This window comes from Ambystoma mexicanum, chromosome 1p, assembly GCF_040938575.1.
Source record: "Ambystoma mexicanum isolate Mex_15411 chromosome 1p, UKY_AmexF1_1, whole genome shotgun sequence".
NCBI lineage: Eukaryota > Metazoa > Chordata > Amphibia > Caudata > Ambystomatidae > Ambystoma > Ambystoma mexicanum.
Window position 1 is genome coordinate 913,049,953 of NC_090921.1, and position 19,319 is coordinate 913,069,271.

The window sequence follows — 19,319 nt, forward strand, 5'->3', positions numbered from 1 at the left end:
TGCAGTTGGTATCGTCATATACGGTTATATTTGAACTGTGTTTGAGAACAAGGAATTAAATCTGATTGCCATGTGTCTTAATTTTTTGAGCAGTTTAACAGGTACAAACGTTTGCAATTTCCGTAGCTACCATGTAGCTTTAATTGATAAAACAACACCCATGAGAGCATATAAATGGCAGCGGTGCGTGGCGTTAGGGAGAATTCTCCAAAATGGCTAATTTCCCTTACCTACTGAGTCCCTCAGCTGCTTTGCTGGATTTCTAGGATTTATTTTTTCACCTGGTAAGAGTGTGAGACTTTTTTCCCACTCTTACATGTGTTTTGCTGTGTGTGTTTAACATGTTTTTGTGTTCATAGACTGTGGAGCCTCACCTACTCCATAGGCATCATCTTTTTACTGTGTGTTACACAGCACCTTCCGTGCAGTAACACAGGGTTGTCTTTTTAGACTTCCCAACTCAGACTCCATTTTCTGGGACTGACTACTGTCTCCCAGACATGTGAAGTTGCCATTGACTTAATTAGTCTTTTTAAAACCACAGACCCAGTACAAACTATTTTACTTAGAGTATTGGAAAGGGTTAATAGTTCTCCCTTTTTGTCTGTATCTCATGGAATATTGTTTCATTCCCTTTTTATTAAGACTTCGCTAGTGGCAGTGGTATCTACCCTATTTTTCCTACCGTGGTTATTTTATAGAGCCTTGCTATTGTTTTAGGCTATCTTGGTAGCCTCTAACTTAAACCTGCTGGACCATATATATTTTCATATGGTTTTGGCTGGGTTTATTCCCCATTTCTTATTTTAAAGGTCTTTCTTGTGTTTTACTCTGCACGCCAAACCAGGTTTGGTACCTTTGTTCACTGACCTTTGTCGGGCTTCTGCACAGAAGCTTTCCTTGGGCGCCTGAAAGTCTAGGTAGGCAGGATGTGGGGAGGGGTTTTAGGACCCCTGCCATGGGTTACCTTGGTAACCCAAGTCGCACTCCTGTTTGATTCGCTAGGTGACTGTCCCGCCAGGACAGCCACCCTGCTGTGTGATTGACAGCCAGGCTGTGTGAATGGGGGAAAACTGCATAAAAAGCAGGTCTCTGGGGCTGAGAAGGCAGAGTCGCCACTGGATCGAGAGAACCGAAGAGAAGCTAACAGAAGAGGATCTCTACAACGACTGAACCTCCCGGTGAAGCCCTGCTGCGGGTGTGAATCTCCAAACTTCGACAAAGGGAAGATATGCAAGGAATCTTCTCACCTTGAGCTGGTGGGAACAACCAGTTCACTAAACTTCAAGCCAGGCCTCCCTCCTCTGGTCGAATTTGCTGTTCACAGCTACAGTGAACCAGATAGCCAGGAGGTACGGACCCTGCTTGGGTTTTAAGGAGCGCACCTTTTATTCGTCGCTTTGCTCCGCTGCTGGCATCTTCCCTGGGCCGTGCAGGACCCTCCAGTCGTCCTCCTTCTTGTCAGTCTGACAGTCACTTCAGGAACGGTGAGCTTGCAGGACCTTCCAGGAATGTCTGCCTCAGCTACAGCATTCTTCTGCTCCAAAGATAATGAGCTGACCCAGTTGTTTGTTTCGTCCAGCTGCAATGAAACTGTGTGAAATCTTTTGCCAATAAGAGGACGTGTCCTCCTTTATTCTTTAAAGTAACTTTTCACCCGACCAACTTCGTTCTGAACTCTTGGCAAAGACTTGACCGCGAACTACCCTGAACTGTGTGATCCTCTGGAAAGACTTTGGTCCATTGACTTTGGGCCAGGAACCTTAATTTGATTTCCTCACTGTAGTTCCTTTTTCTAGATTGCCCTGCTTACTTGCTTGTTGGTGCTGCTCAACTTCTGTCTAACTTTGGGCCTCATTACACGGATGGCGGTGAACCATGGCGCTATTAGCGCCATGGTTCATGTCGGTAAAATACCGGTACCGCCTTGGTGGAAAGGGGAATTACCGCCCTATTCCAAGGTTGGCGGGGCAGTAATTCCCCCTTCCACCATTGCCCTTCCCCATTCCCATTTTTGCCCCATAGGGCTCTATGGGAATGGGGAAGGCTCTAATTATGGTAACGCAAATTGCGGTAGCGTAATTAGCTCCCTGGTCCATTTGCGGGTTGGTTTTTAACGCCTGCAAAAAGCAGGCGTTAAATTCCCCACCCGCAAAGGGACCTCGTAGTAAGGCGGTAAGGATTTACCGGTACCCGTAAAATACCGATACCAGTAAATCCTTACCACCATCCGTGTAATGAGGCCCTTTGTCTTTCCCTCCCTTTTAAATTGCTGGAGTGCCATATTGCTCACACTTAATTTTGAGCCTAACTTGTCCAGAATCTATTGACTGCGGTGTAGTGTATTAAGATTATGATTTTTCAACTGCTTGATAATAGTTAAATGTTTTATAACTGATGTGTAAATAAATGTATATTCTTTTACTCAGAAACCTTGAGTCAGTGTTTGTTTGAATCATAGTAATTGCTATCCTTTGTGTAACTATTGACACTGCTCACTTTACTCTTGAGATAAGTCTGGCTGCTTAGCCATCGCTACCACTTTACTGTGTAGTACAGGCTTGTACCAAAGGTGATTGTGTACTGTCACTTGTAGTCCTAATTGTATGTGGTGTTAACAAAGGTTACTGCATATAATTCTGCCTAACACGGGTGTACAGCAGTGAGGGTCAAGTATAGTGATTACACTTATAGTGCTGCTATTACCTTGGATCAACTAACCATAAGGATAAACATCACTAAAAAGCAATATTAATCATGTCTGATATGTAAAGCTACAGTCAGGAGACCCTCCTTAGTTACACTGTAGATTATCTGAAAAATCTGTGCAGAGAAATGAATCTCTCTGTTAAAGGAAAACAGTCTGAATTGATTGAAAGGTTGTTAGAGAAACAAAGTCTGGAGGGTGGGTCTGAAATACCTAACCCCTTAGCAAATATGGAAAATGATGAGGACGATAAGGTGTCTGTTATTGATCAGATCGATGAAACAGGTGTGTCCCACAATGTAGGCCTCACTGCTCCTTTACCTGCTCAGCAACCTCAACATTTGTCCACTGGGACCCCTAGAGGTCCTACATTCAGTCCTGAATTCATTGCTCTAGAAAAGATGACGATTGAATTGGAATTTAAACGTTTAAATGCTCGTACTTAACAAAAACATCAAGAACTTAAGCTCAGAGAAATGGAGATGAACCATGCCTTAGGAATGAAAAAGTTGTCTATTGAAAATGCTTCTCTCCCAGAGTCTTCCAGGTCTTCCATTCCTAAGAGACCCTGTATGCCTAAATACATTTTGGGTATGTATGAGGCTAAACTTGATATTTTGGTTTAGTTGGCAATGTTTCAATATAACCATGGGATTCAAGACATTACAGGGAATCAGTTGCTTCCTTGGCTGTTCTCTAGGCTACCCACTGTTGCATCTGATGTTGTGATGGAGTAGGGGGATGTGGATAGAATGGATTATGAGTGTGTGAAGCTAGCTTTAATTGCAAGATTTGGGAAGACCCCTTCCCAGTACCTTAAAAGGTTTAGGACCCTCAAACAGCATGATGGTACCCCTTGGACTACCTGGGTATGTGAATGTTTGAAGAACTTAGATGGTTGGGTTAAGGGTTACAGAGTGAACACTTATGAAGGTATGATAAATCTTGTTATGTTGGAGTCAATTTATGATGCCTGCTTTCCTGAGCTCAGACAGCACTTGGCTGATTCTAAGGAGATAGATCCAAAGAAGTTAGCTAAGGCTGCTGACTTGTGGGTTGCCAACAGGGCTACTCACAAGGATTCTGCGGCAACTCAGAAGAAGGATGAGGGAAAGCAGCCAAAGAGAATTCAAATACCTCCAATCCAAAAGAGGGCCACAAACAGCAACATAAGGGTAAACTACAAGGGAAACCGAATCAGGCTCGTGCGCCATCTGGACCCAAACCAGATGGAGGCCAGGACAAACCCCCATTCATCAAGACATTTGGGAAATGTTATGTTTGTGGGTCAACTGACCATGTGAAAGGGAATCCCACATTTAAAGGTAAAACTTCAGGGGTCCACACTGTCTCCTTAGCCTTCTCCCCAGAGGAAGAAGTACCTATGGCAAGTGAAACCTTTCACCTACTGGCTGATGAACCCATGAGAGTCTCAGCTAGTGTTTCTTTAGTCTCCCTGGGCTTGTGAGAACAACAGAATTTAGATGTCTATAATTCCATCCCAGATAATGCTAAAGAGTATTGTAAAGATAGTGTTCTTGTGAATGGAAAGGAGACTCCTGCCATCAGAGACACTGGAACCATCCTAATTGTGGTGGATGAATCATTTTTCCAGGTGGAGGATGTTGCTAAGGCACCCAAATGCCTCACCAAGTTAGCTGGAGGACCTGTGCAAATGCTTCCCCAGTTACCAGCTCTCATCCATTGTAATGATATGATTGTCAAAATACCTGTCAAAATACCTGTTAGTGTGCAGAGTGACGTGCCTGGGAGAGTCCTGTTGGGTAATGACCTGAAAACTCTTGGAGTTGCGTCTAGTACCCGCAGCCCTCCCAGTAAATGGAAACAGGAGCTAACTAGGCCTGCCAGGGAGAGGTCCTAAAGAGGCTCTCCAGAGGAGTTGATAGAGGAAACTATCACTGCCACTCCACAGGAGTTGCTCACTGCTATTTCTAGAAAGAAAGAGGCAAAGGGGAAACCCAAGACCTCCAAAAAGAAGTCAGATGGCACCCCTGTGCTACCAACAAGGACATCCCCAAGATTGTCCAAAGTCATACCTGTGACTCCTCCACCTGCTGAGGCAGAGTGTGAGGTACAACCCTGTGTGGTTGATCCAGAATCTAAAGAGTCAGATCTTGAGGAAGACATTGTGGGTAATTTCAAACCTGGCAGTAGGGGGTTAACAGGGCCGGTAGAGCTATCAGCCCCGTTAATCCCCTACCGCCTCATTACGAGGTCTCCTCGCGGGACCCGTTAAGGATGCCTGCTTTTACCAGGCATCCTTAGTGGGTCCCATGAGCAGACCAGCATGCTAACAATGGGCCCGTCATTAACGGGCCCATTGTTAGCATGCTCCCCATTCCCATTGAGCCCTATGGGGGCTCCAATGGGAATGGGGATGGGTTCCTGGAATGGGTAAATACCGGGCCCTCCGAGGTCGGAATGGCCCAGTATTTCCCCATTCCAGGAACCCGGATCCGGTACCCGGAATGGGGGTAGCCATGCCGCATATAGCTGCATGGCTACCTCCAGGGTCATAATGACATCCATTGCCTTAGTTGGAGATCTTGACCCTGTTGACCATCCTGAGCTGCAGTCTTTACTGGCAGAAGGTGGACCCAACAGGGTAGACTCCAGCAGAGGACAAAGAGAGTGTCCTACTCTCGAAGGTCTTCGACAACAGGCCGCTTCTCAACTTGATGGGTAAGAAGTTGGAAAGCATAGGTTGAGCATGGAAGATGGCCTCTTCTACAGTGAACAGACTGAGTGTATCCCTGGGAACTGCAAAAGACTTGTAGTGCCCCCAAAAAACAGACTCCAGTTCCTACAGTTGGCCCATGAGATACCTTTGGCAGGTCATTTGAGTTTCAAAAAGACCAAGGAAATGCTCTCCTTATACTTCTACTGTCCTAAAATGGGTTCAGAAGTTGACAAATTCTATAGGAGCTGTCACACTTGCCAAACTTCTGGCAAGAGTGGAGCCAAGAATCTGGCACTCCTGGTGCCTCTCCTAGTGGTGGGAGTTCCTTTTGAGAGGGTGGGCATCGACATTGTTGGTCCCCTTGACCCTCCCACATCTTCAGGGAACATGTTTATCCTGGTCGTAGTAGACCATTCTACTAGATACCCTGAAGCAATACCTATGAGGACTGTTACGGCTCAGGCTGTGGCTAAGGCTCTACTTGGTATTTTTACCAGAGTAGGTTTTCCTAAGGAAGTGATATCCGAGAGGGGATCCAATTTTATGTCCCATTACATGCAAGCCATGTGGAAGAACTGTGTTGTCACTTACAAGTTCTCTACAGCCTACCACCCACAGACAAATGGACTGGTAGAGAGGTTTAATCGTACTATGAAGAGCAAGATATGTGCTTTAGAGGAACCCCTTAAAAGAAAGTGGGACTTTCTACTGCCATGCCTTCTCTTTGCTTATCGAGAAGTCCCTCAGGAGGGAGTTGGTTAAAGTCCATTTGATCTTCTCTATGGCCATCCAGTCAAAGGCCCCTTGGCCTTGATTAAGGAGGAGTTGGACAATGTTCCTTCCCCCAAGCCAGTCAGAGTGACTGACTATGTGATAGGTCTCCGGAGGAGAATGTCCCACATGATGGCAAAAGCTAGTGATAACTTAAAAGCAGGTCAGGCTCTGGTCAAACATTGGCATGACCAGAAGGCCAGCATGGTTGAGTTTACTCAAGACCTGCTTGTATTAGTTATGGTGCCAACAAGGCAGAGGGCCTTGCAGGACAAACGGATAGGACCTTTCAAGATTGTGGACAAACCTGGAGCGGTGAACTATTTGGTGGATTTAGGCAGACCTAAAGAGGCTACCAAAGTCTTTCACACTAACCGTTTAAAGGCATATGTCTCGAGACCAGAAGTGGGAGCTTTGCTTCTAGCTTCAGCTGAAGAGGAGGAGGAGAGTGAACCTCTACCTGACTTCCTCAGAGGCCAACCTTTAGATGGGAACATAGAAGGAGTCAATCTCTCTTCTCAACTGACATCTGAACAACAGGAAGAGTGCAAAGTCCTGTTAAATCAGTATGCCCCCCTGTTTTCACTTTCACCAGGCTTGACCCCTTTTGGCCAGCATGATATTCTCACTGGTGACCGTTTACTTGTGCAAAAATCAGAGGTTACAGAATGTCAGAACATGTGAGATCCCACATCAAAGGAGAGGTCAACAAAATGCTTGATCTCGGGCTTATAGAGCCCTCTACAAGTCCATGGGCTAGCCCAGTTGTTCTAGTACTAAAGGCAGGATCCAAGGAATTGAAATTCCATGTGGACTATAGAGCTCTAAACGCAGTCACCAAGACTGATGCCCATCCTTTGTCAAGGACAAATGTACTGGTGGATAAACTTGGTGCAGCCAAGTACCTCAGTACATTTGATCTGACGTCAGGCTATTGGCAAATAGCCATGACAGACCATGCCAAGGAGAAAACTGCATTTTCCACCCCAGCAGGCCTCTACCAGTTTAAGGTTATGCCTTTTGGATTAAAGAATACACCTGCTACATTCCAAAGGATGGTCAATCAAGTTCTGAATGGGATGGAGGACCTCTGCATGGCATACTTGGATGACATTGCAGTGTTCAGCCCTACTTTGAAGGAACATGTTGATCACTTAGGATATGTTTTGCAGGCTCTTGAGCAGGCCCATATGACCATAAAGGAAAGCAAATGTCAAATTGGTCAGGGCAAAGTGGTCTACCTTGGTCATGAGGTAGGAGGAGGTCAAATAAGGCCATTGCCTAGCAAAGTACAAGCTGTACAAAACTGGACCACCCCTACTACTCAAACCGAAGTGAGAGCCTTCCTAGGTCTCACTGGGTACTACAGGAATTTCATAGAGAACTATGTGTCCATAGCTTCTCCCTTGAATGTGATCTCCTCTCCAAAATGGTTAGATGAAATGGGGAGCACACTCAAGCCTTTGAAAACCTGAAGAAAGCCCTTTGTCAAGCTCCAGCCCTAAGAGCTCCTGAGTATCACCAACACTTCATTGTGCAGACAGATGCATCCAATACAGTTATAGGTGCAGTCTTGGTCAACTGGAGCACCCCATTTGTTTCATCAGTAGGAAACTAAAGGAACCAGAAACAAGGTGGGCAACCATAGAGCGTGAATGTTTTGCCATTGTGTTGTCTTTGAAGAGGTTTAGACCATACTTGTATGGATCTACTTTTGTGATTCAAACAGACCACCAACCCTTCACATGGGTAATGCAAAAGAAATAATGCACTATGCCAAGAGGCAAGACTAGCGAATGGTATTTCTGCATCTGCCTGGGAAGAACACTTCAATCTAGTCTTTAACGGCAAACTGGGAAAAATAGAGAAAGTAAATGTGGTCTGTCCAGAACCTTGGGATGTGGTTGAATCAAAAGATACAAATTTGACATTGATACAAAAATTTAAAAACTCACGCGCGGCAGGCCCTGATGGCTTGTCATGATTTTGAAAGAAAAAAAGGAACTTTGGGCTGATTTCATTGAGAACCTTTTCCAACTGATATCGACATCAAAAACCATTCCAGCATCGTGGACAACATCTGTTATTGTGCCTATTTTTAAGAAGGGTAATAGGGACGATCCGAACAACTATCGCCCTATTGCCCTTCAGGACACTATAGGAAAAATATTTATAACATGTCTGCAACAAAAGTTAACGTCTTGGGCATATGCATCTGGGCGAATGGATTGTAGACAAACAGGTTTTACCAAAGATACAGGTACTGAGGTGAACATGTTGATACTAAGCTTATTAAAGCTTGACGCATTGAAAAATAAAAAGAACTTGTTTATAGCTTTTATAGACATGCGTCAAGCTTTTGACACTATAAACCGTGATAAATTATGGATGAAACTACAATAATGGTCTTACCCGCCAGCCTTGCTTCAACCACTGATTGCGTTACATAATGATACCACTATAAGAGTTCGTTTGGATGCTTCAGGAAATCTGACAAATGAAATAAAAACCTTTAAGGGCGTTAAACAGGGGTGCCCATTAGCTGCCCTATTGTTTAAACTATTCACTTCAGATATTTCAGGCAATCTGGAAAATACTCATCGATTTCCACCCAAAGTGAATGGTCAAGAGATCAGCTGGGCATATTACGCAGATGATATTGTGTTGTTTGACCTGACCCAAATTGGTCTGCAACGACTCTTGAACAATTTAGTTGCATACTTTCAAGAAAATGAGCTTGCAATTAGTACGAAGAAATCTAAAGTCATGGCAATAACATCAGGAGCAAAAAAGAAAGTCAACCAGTTTAAGTGGTCTGTAGCAGGCGAGACAATTGAGACAGTATCAACAATCCGATATTTAGGCGTGCAAATAAACAGCTTGATCTGTGAATCAGTATGGGTAGCAGAATTGAAACATCGCATGTCCATATTGACAATACAAGGCCAAAAGCTGCATTTTGAATATGGCAAATTTACCCTCCAACCACTACGGACCTTCTATGTACAAAAAGTAATTCCCATAATAACGTATTGGGCGGAAGCTGGCTGGAACATTGACCATCGACTTTGGGCCATCTTGGACTTTGGGCCATCTTGGAAGGCACATTTTGGAAGAAAATATTGCGACTTCCAAACAGTATAACAGTTATTGTTGCAATAAGATATGAACTGGGCCTGGAACCACTACATGGAACAATTCAATGGAAATCAATTGCAGCTCTACGAAAGATGCAGCTATCAAAAATTGCTCCAGCGTACAAAATATTTGAATCAACGACTAAAAATCCACATGGAGGAATTCTCTTGTCTTGGGCAAATAAAATCAGGAATATCTTGAAAATAGCTGACATCTCATGGCAAATGGTAATAACAATGCCACAACTCGCAAAGAAAAAGTTAAGGCAATGGAACTGGATTTTAAACGAAGAACAGCGTTTGTCAATGTCCTCATCCCTGAACTTGGGTATGTCTTGTAATTGCCTAGACAAAGTTCCAAGATATCTATCAAGATTTCCTTACAGATGGCATCGGAACAAGTTTCTGAGGCTTCGTTTGAATGTATATAAAACCAAAGAAGTTTTGTGGAGAAGAAAAGATCCGAAGATCGTTGACAATCTATGTCGATTCTGTACAATGGAAATAGAATCATTAAAACATCTAATCATGGAATGTCCCACAATAACCACTCAACGAATTTGCTTTTTGGGAAGATTTGTATCACCTAACATTAATATGGATGAGTGGTGGTGGAGGGTGCTGACTGGAAACAATGTGATGTTAACTTGTGCAGTAATAGATTTTTTGGAAAAACTGCTGGAGTAGGGAAATGCCCCGTAACATCTTGAAGCATATAGGTTACATTAGTGGTTGAACCCATATGTATGTGTGGACCTATGTGTGCCTTAATCATCTAATGAAGTGTATTGTGATGTGATTGTTCGTGTTTTGTAATTAAAGTTTGTAAAAAACTAATTGTTACAATAAAAAAAAATGAAAGGGGAAAACCCAAAACTCCTAAAATTGTCAATCTGCCTGCAAGGGTTTGATTTCACCATTGAGCACAGAGCAGGGTGTCATCACCAAAATGCTGATGGTCCTTCTAGGATGTTTTTAACCGACTAGCGTGAAGAGATTCATCCAGGAGTGGATTAAATCCTCCTGTCACTTAGTCTGGGGAGGAGCGGGTGTTAGGGAGAATTCTCCAAAATGGCTAGTTTCCCTTACCTACTGAGTCCCTCAGAAGATTTGCTGGATTTCTAGGATTATTTTTTTTTCACCTCGTAAGAGTGTGAGCCTTTTTTCCCACTCTTGGGTTTTGCTGTGTGTGTTTAATATTTTTGTGTTTATAGACTGTGGAACCTCACCTACTCCATAGGCAACATCTTTTTACTGTGTGCTATACAGCACCTTCAGTGCAGTAACACAGGGTTGTTTTTTTAGACTTCCCAATTCAGACTCCATTTTCTGGGACTGACTACTGTCTCCCAGAACATGGAAAGTTGCCATTGACTTTATTAGTCTTTTTAAAACCACAGACCCAGTACAAACTATCTTACATAAAGTACTGGAAAGGGTTAATAGTTATCCCTTTTTGTCTCTATCTCATGGAACTTTGTTTCATTCTCTTTTCATTAAGACTTGGCTGGTGGCAGTGGTATCTACCCTATTTTTCCTACCGCGGTTATTTTATATAGCCTTGGTATTGTTTTAGGCTATCTTGGTAGCCTCAAACTTAAACCCTCGTTGACCATATATATTCGTATACGGTTCCGGCTGGGTTTATTCCCCATTTCTTTTTGTAAAGGTCTTTCTTGTGTTTAACTCTGCACGCGCAAACCAGTTTTGGCCCTTTGTTCGCTGACCTTTGGCGGGCTTCTGCACAAAAGCCCTCCTTAGGTGCCTGAAAGTCTGGGCAGGCAGGTTGTGAGGGAGGGATTTTAGGACCCCTGCCATGGGTTACCTTTGTAACCCAAGTCGCACTCCTGTTTGATTGGCTAGTAGACTGTCCCGCTAGGACAGCCACCCTGCTGTGTGATTGACAGCCAGGCTGTGTGAATGGGGGAAAACTGCATAAAAATCAGGTCTCTGGGTTTGAGAAGGCAGAGTCGCCACTGGATCGAGAGAACCAAAGATAAGCTAACAGAAGAGGACCTCTACCACGACTGAACCACCCGGTGAAGCCCTGCTGTGTGTCCGAATCTCCAAACTTCGACAACAGGGAAGATCTGCAAGGAATCTTCTCCCCTTGAGCTGGTGGGAACAACCAGTTCAGCAAACTGCAAGCCAGGCCTCCTTCCTCTGGTCGAATTTGCTGTGCACAGCTACAGTGAACCGGCTAGCCAGGAGGAACGGACCCTGCTTCTGTTTTAAGGAGTGCACCTTTTATTTGTCGCTTTGCTCCGCTACTGATCTCTTCCCTGGGAAGTGCAGGACCCTCCAGACTTCATCCTTCTTGTCAGTCCAACAGTCACTTCAGGAACCATGAGCCTGCAGGACCTGCCAGGAACGTCTGCCTCAGCTACAGCATTCTTCTGCTCTAAAAGTACTGTGCTAACCCGGTTGTTCATTTCGTCCAGCCGCCGGTAAAGTGTGTGAAATCTTTCACCATTCCTAGGGCTTGTCCTTCTTTATTCTTTATAGTAACTTCTCACCCGACCAACTTCGTTCTGAACTCTTGGCAAAGACTTAACCGCAAACTGCACTGAACTATATGATCCTCTGCAAAGACTTTGGTCCATTGACTTTGGGCCAGGTCCCTTGATTTGTCTTGCACACTGTAGTTCCTTTTTCTAGATTGCCCTGCTTACTTACTGTTGGGGCTGCACAACTCCTGTCTAACTTTGTCTTTCCCTCCCTTTTAAATTGCTGGAGTGCCATTTTGCTCACACTTCATTTTGAACCAAACTTGTCCAGAATCTATTGAGTGTGGTGTAGTGTATTAAGATTGTGATTTTTCAACTGCTTGATTATATTGAAATGTTTTATAACTGATGTGTAAATAAATGTATATTCTTTTACTCAGAAACATTGAGTCAGTGTTTGTTTGAATCATAATCATTTCTGTCCTTTGTGTAACTATTGATACTGCTCACTTTACTCTTGAGATAAGTCTGGCTGCTCAGCCATCGCTACCACTTTACTGTGTAGTACAGGGTTGTACCAAAGGTGAATTTGTACTGTCACCTGTAGTCCTAATTGTGTGTGGTGTTCCCAAAGGGTACTGCATATAATTCTTCCTAATACACAGTACAAATCAACTCAACATAGCAATATGTATTGCATTTAAATAACTTCATAATACATGGCAGCATATAATATCCATATACAATCCTGTATATAATGCTGTTATTACAGACTACTTGTGACATCACTACGGATCTGTAATAAGAAAATGGCATCACTAATGCACTCTAATCATTTAATCTAGTGGAGTTGTGATGGCACAATGCGTGCAGCTTGAGTCACCACTGAGCAGAATTCCAGCTCTCCCTGCAGCATGTCATTTATGCACTGATGCATATTTAAAATGTGCTAAATGTAATATAGCTATGTATGGCAATCGGAAGACGCATTTGATAAGGAACTGATTATGATACTATGCATATATTTTTAGCTGCTCGAGTTTAACACATGAGAGGGCACATCTATCTGCAAATAGGTATGTATTATAAACCCAAAACATTATTTGGATGAATTTTAGCAAACTGCTTACACTATTATTCTTCAAACCATTGCAAGATGCTTATGTTTCTTTTTTATTTTTTTAATGTTTTTATCCAAACAGATTCTACATTTATAATATCAACAATTGCAGCATTTTGTACATTAGATTAAGAAAGAGGTCAGTGAGCAGATTTTTAAAAGCGTGATTGAATGGGAAAATCCCACTGAAAAAGGCTTTGTAAATCAGGGCTGGGGTATTTAATGGGATGAGAGTGGCCAAGTATAAAAAATGAATTGGTCCAAACCATAACGTAAAAGTAATAAGGTAGCCCCTATCACGAAAGGATATTCCAAGTCACCTCAGAGTTCTGTGACCTCATAAAGTCCTCAGTGATTTCCCATATCCTTATAACAGATGTAGGAGGCACTTTTTACCATATATTGTCCTTCCTCTTAAAGGCATGGTCTAGTAAAAAATGTTATTGTCCCTACGGGTCGGCCATGTTGTTTTAAGCCTAAGTGGCTAGATTTTAGAAAACTTTCCTATGGACTTTACCCGAGTTTTCGTCCATTAAACACACGCGAAAACAAGCACCAGGGCGCCGCCATTTTCTGATAATCCTATCACTTGCCGCATCGCCCTGGCTGACCTGCTTCTGCAGCACTAAATCAATTCCCCCGCCCCTGAGCTTGACATTATCCAAACATTCATATTCCCTGCCTCTCTCCGTGACGTTACTGTGCTGCGTAGGCAAACGCGCCCAGTCGTCTTCTACGCGACTCCACACAGAACCCGGAAACCAACACAGACCATCTCACAACACAGCGCGCCACAATTCGGAATATGAAACTGTACTTTAAAATCAAACAGCAACACGGTACATTTGGTAAAGTACATTTATTTTATATTAAATGTTTAGAGAATATTCAGCAATTGCCATATGAACTCCAAAAGCCATTTATTTTCTTTTATCTGTATCCGCCATGGTACACAGGGTGTTGCTTTTCGTTAAAAGAAGCACTTTGGAAGCACGGTGAACCGCAAGGCTGTTCCATCAACTAGGCACTAGTCCATCGTAAAGGTTGATATGTTGCTTCTAGCCACTAGTACAGCGTAAGGGCATGTGGGCCCTTGGCGATCGTCCCATAAAATTGTCAGTGTGCTCCAGTTGTTCACACGAAGCTGCAGGCGTCTACTGTAAAAGCCATCTGCTGGTGTCTCAAACCGATGGCAGTAGCAGAAGGGGAGCAAATACCTGTTATGAAAACAAAAAAATTATAATTAGTCTCGCCAGCCGATCTTCATTAATATTACTTATTTTATTTATTACAGCCGATCAGAAACTATTTGCTTGCAAGGATAGTTCAATGGAGTATGTTCGGCTCTAAAATCAATGCGAAAAGTAACAAAATAAATCAAGGCCAACACACAATGATAAACGACAGTTAGTCTACATGCGTGAGGAATGATATGATATATGATATGGCATTTGTAACGCGCCTATACTCAAGTGTTTCTAGGCGCGACGAGGCAGGTGGGGAACAAGGGCAGACAGACAACGATCCTACTAGGCCAGGTGTCTTTCTGATCGCGCATGGGGAAGGGGGGGGGGTAAAAGTGCTGTACATGGTTAGTTGCATACAAATTAAATAATAGGGCCAGCTGGTGGCAAGTACAAGGTAAATGCCGGGAGAAGGGGCTGAAGGATACAGAGACAGTCCCGTAGTACAGGTAGGCAGTGCAGGGAAAAGTGGCTGGGCCAAGGACCGAGATCGGTGAGACCAGTGGACCTGCATGCCCATGTGCCCACTACGAACACGTTTTCCTTGCTTTTGCTAGCTCTTCTTTCATTCATTTATTCATGCATCCATTCATTAAATCTTCATTCCGGTATAAACGCGTGTAAAGATTTACTTACATTATATTTGAAATTTCCATTGTGTCTCTTCGTAATGCAGTCTGTAAAATGGACCGTGCTCTTGACAACGATTTTTCGTATACTGAACTAAAATGAAACTCGGTCTAGTTTCTGAATTTTCTGCCTTATCGTCTCTTTCGTTATTACGCAACCCCTTCAAATGTAGTTCTTTCGTCAAGGGCCCTGTCTCAAGGTCAAAAAACAATAGACCCTTATACTTCCAGTGTGACTTGTGGGCCTCATCTGGACGCAATCTGAAAATCAAAGCCGCTGTCCTTCGCATTCTTTATTTCCAACATCACGTAGTATAGGCATCTGTGAGAACTTGAAGTTTAGAATCTGTCAATGTAGTGCGCCTCAATGTGCAAATGCGAACTGGCTTCTCTCCCAAATGCCACGGCCCGCTTGGCTGGTGCGTTCTAAGTGCCCCAATTTTGTCCCCGTTGTCTGCGAGCTTTGCAGACCAAATTGAGACATTTAATTTTTGGCGGAAGGTCAGGGAAAGTATAAAGTACCACAGGAGTTGAGTTAAAAGTGAGATTTATTGTTTGTTTGTTTGTTTGTTTGTTTGTTTGTTTTATTATTTGCAATACGCAAGCCTCCCCTCCGTTAACAGTGCGTAGCATTTACATTTACATGAGATGAGACATGAGAAAAATATATACATACACATATATGAGGTGAATAGAGAGAATTCAAAGATGACACCCAGCTTCTTCGCCACCCATGATGGTGAAGGTAGGGGTTAGGGTTACAGGTACACTGTACAATAACATTTGTTTACAAAAAGACAATCTTATTGCAATAATTTAAACCGGGATTTGTACTTCACAACCAGCTGTGCTTCGGGTGAGCATGGCACAGTCGCAATGTTCGGTGGCAATGGATCACTGCTCTGCACAGAAACGTCCAAAATTCCATATCTGTGCTTCTCTAACACAGCAACAATAAGGCCTTTCACAAAGTCGAACTGCATTTCATCATAGACTGGTTTGATCACCCATGGCTTATTTCGTTTTGAAAACACCTTAGTGTAGCGAGGCATCCTTACTTTACCCCTAGTCCTAGATTGTTCACGTCCGACATTGCTGTTATGGGCCAAGACCGCTAGTAGAGTGCGATGTTTCATGCCCCGAAAGCTAAAATGCAAGCGCTTTGGCCTGTACTTTAGGCACATATTGTGGAACACCTCCAAATCTCCTGTGTGACAGAATTCTGTCAGTCCTCTCAAATCTCTTGATAGAGTTTTGTCAAAAACAATCTTCTCAATGGCTTTGTGTGTCGGTGAAGATGGAATCAACCACTTCTTCTTCCGTGCCTCCTCTGGGGACAAAGGCCATGTTCACATTGGTGGAAATGTTGATTTGCTGTCCAGCGGTGAACGTTGGTACAGTGGTGCATCAGTGACCGCCATTTTTTTTAAGTAGTATTTCCACTGACCCTTCACAAGTTTTTGAGCTCCGCCAAAGATGGTTGGTGATAGAATGGGACCACTGCAAAATACTTTCAAAACCTTTTTTTTTCCCTGCAGCCGAGATTTTCTTATTGATTGATTTAGCAAGATGCCATACGTCAAATTGACTTGGCAATTGAAATGTGTCTGTCCGTGGCTATGAGGTTGATGTGCATTCCCCTTGATTGTAGATATTCCACTGATTTTATAAATCCTAGTTTCTCCATGGCCACTGACGATGTACATTGTGTTACCTGCACGACCACCGAACTCACAATTTTCTTACTATCCATGTCCTGAAAGTGGTAGGTGCAGTACTTGGCAGAAAATCCAGGGCTGTCGCACTGTCCTCGCCGGCTAGCCTGAATCATTTGCCTTCGAATGTACTTGCTAGAAACAATTGTTCAATTTTCCAAGCATCACTAATGGCCCGAAACAGATAATCACGTTGGTATATGTAGTACAGCGCTTTAGAAATGAAATGGAGTCCCACAAACTGAAAGAAAGCCTCTAACTTTCTAAAACTAGAGCCACTAAAAAGTGATGCAGCTACACACAGTAGATTGCCTGCTGACAGTTTCCCCAGCATCGGTTGTGCAGACCATGAGAACCTATGATTTAATCTACAGGCGGCATTTATTTTGACGTACTGCCTTTTATTTGACGAGTCATATTAATCAATGGCTTCCCACATACTTTCCCTCTAATGGAATGCACACATTTCAGCATACTTATAATTTCCATCAAACAACTGTCGAATACAATGTATTTGCTCTCTTTCATTACACTGTCATCCTGCGTCAACGTTGTTTCGGCCTGTGACGTTGTGGATATTTCAACACATTGGAAAGTAATATCGCTGATATCAAGTTCTGATGCGTCTATGGATGCTGCGGCTGGTTCATTCTCTGTCATTTCGACATCTATTACTTCAACGTTGATGGGAGAACACAACAATGTCAACAGGTTTTTTGGTGGCAAATTTTTGGCGGGTGTACATTGTGTGAATTGATCTGCAACTACTTCAGAGCTATCTTCAATACATTCAATAACATCTTCTTGTGGTGGTGCGGTCGCACTGTAGCTATGGTCCAATGCAACTTTGCTGTAGTCTCCAAACACAGTTAATTCATGTTCTGGCCATTGGACATGAGCATCTCAAGCCTGAACACGCCTCGCCTCAATTAATAGTTCCTCCATAGTGTACACGGTCTGGCAAGCAACATCTCTCATTCGCTTCACTGTCTGTGTATGTATAGTTCTGATACCCACGGGTAACTGGAGGTGAGATTGGAAAAGGGATGTTCAGTTTAAACACAAGATAAAGTGTAGTCCAATTAACTGGAAAAAAAACATAAAATAGTCCCCAGCACAAACATTTTTTTAAAGTTATGAACTGTTTGTAACTAACCTTTTTTTGTTTTTTTTTCATTGCAACTTTTTTGACTCGACCTTCAACGTCTGCACGCTGTAGCTCCGATTTGTTTCCGCATGTCCTCCCTTCCTCTTGTGCTGCAACGACTATATTTTCTGTATCTGCATAGACAGCACAGAATGAGGCTCCATCGTCTCCCTGAAACATAGTACTTTCATTACTATGTATCAAAATATTGTTAGCATAAAACACACCTCAGGACGAACACACGGGTACATCTCAATAGCCAAACACGATTTAAACATTGTGTGCAACAATCAAACGACAAGTATTCGACCAGTGATGATCTATTTCGATGGAGCTGTCAGTATCCATACCTCTGGCTCTGCATGGACTGCCATGAATGGTTGTATTGGAGAGGAGGCATCCGCATCTCCCTGAAACACAGTACTTGCATTAGTATGCTTTTCAATATTGGAAACACAACACACACTTGGGGTTGACGGCACAGGTACATATAAAGAGATAACCACAAATGATGCATTGTCCAAAAGAATCAAGGAAAATCTAAATATGATCACATTTCATCGACTTATTTCTCCAATTCCTTTACATCTGCATCATCTAAATGAGATGTTGTGATTGTGGTGGAAGCTCCGTCGTCTCCCTGAAACACAGCACTTGCGTTAATAGGGAAGAAAGTATAGCAAATGGAATCACGTTATATGATCACGCATGATGGAGCTGTCAGTATCCATACCTCGTGCTGCTGAAGAATATCTATGGATGTTGCAAATGTAGTGCGCACTTCCGAAAGCTGTTGCGCCGATTCGTATACGCATGGTCCCGCTTCCACTTCCCCTGGAATTACTTGAATGTCAGGCTCTGCATTAAGTGCAGGGGTTGACGCTCCATCAACTGCCTGAAACATAGTACTTGCATTAGTGAGGATTAAAATAGTGAAAACATAACACACACCTGGGGTCGACAGCACAGGTACATATCAACGGCTAACCACGAATGAAACATTGTGTAGAACAATCAAACGACAAGAATTCCAGCTCTGATGATGACACTCGATGGAGCTGTCAGTATCCATACCTCCTGCTGGTGAAGAACATCTAGAAATGTTGTAGATGTGACGGACGCTTCAGCATCTCCCTGAAAGACAGTACTTGCATTAGTATGGATAACACTAATTATAACTTAAAAAAAACACCAGTGGACGATAACTAAGGTGTATATCAATTGGAAAGCACTAACCAAACATTCGGTAAAATAATTACACGATAAAATAAAACTATTACTTGACATGCATAAAACAAGTCTGTAGCGGATTAGCCTAGTAAGATTACCTGATACGCGCTAGAAGTGGTTGATAACTGTGACCACGTGAAGGATGTAGAATGTTCTTGCTTCAGATTCAAGGGATAGTCAAGAAGTTGTAAAGGTAAATGAATGATTGATAATGAAATGCCAATATTAAAAATAGCCATGTAAGGCGACAGAATACTTGAAAATGCTCAATACAGCACAGTTCCCTGTTCCCATATATATACATGGTGTTTGTGGGTTATGAAATCGAAAAAAGAATATATTGATAAATGCCATTATTCAAAAAACTATACACTCATATCAATGTCGAAATTATTACAAGGGATAGAACACCTACAATATCAATGAATCTGTTCGGATATCTACACACTACCGCAAGGCCTAAAGCTAAAT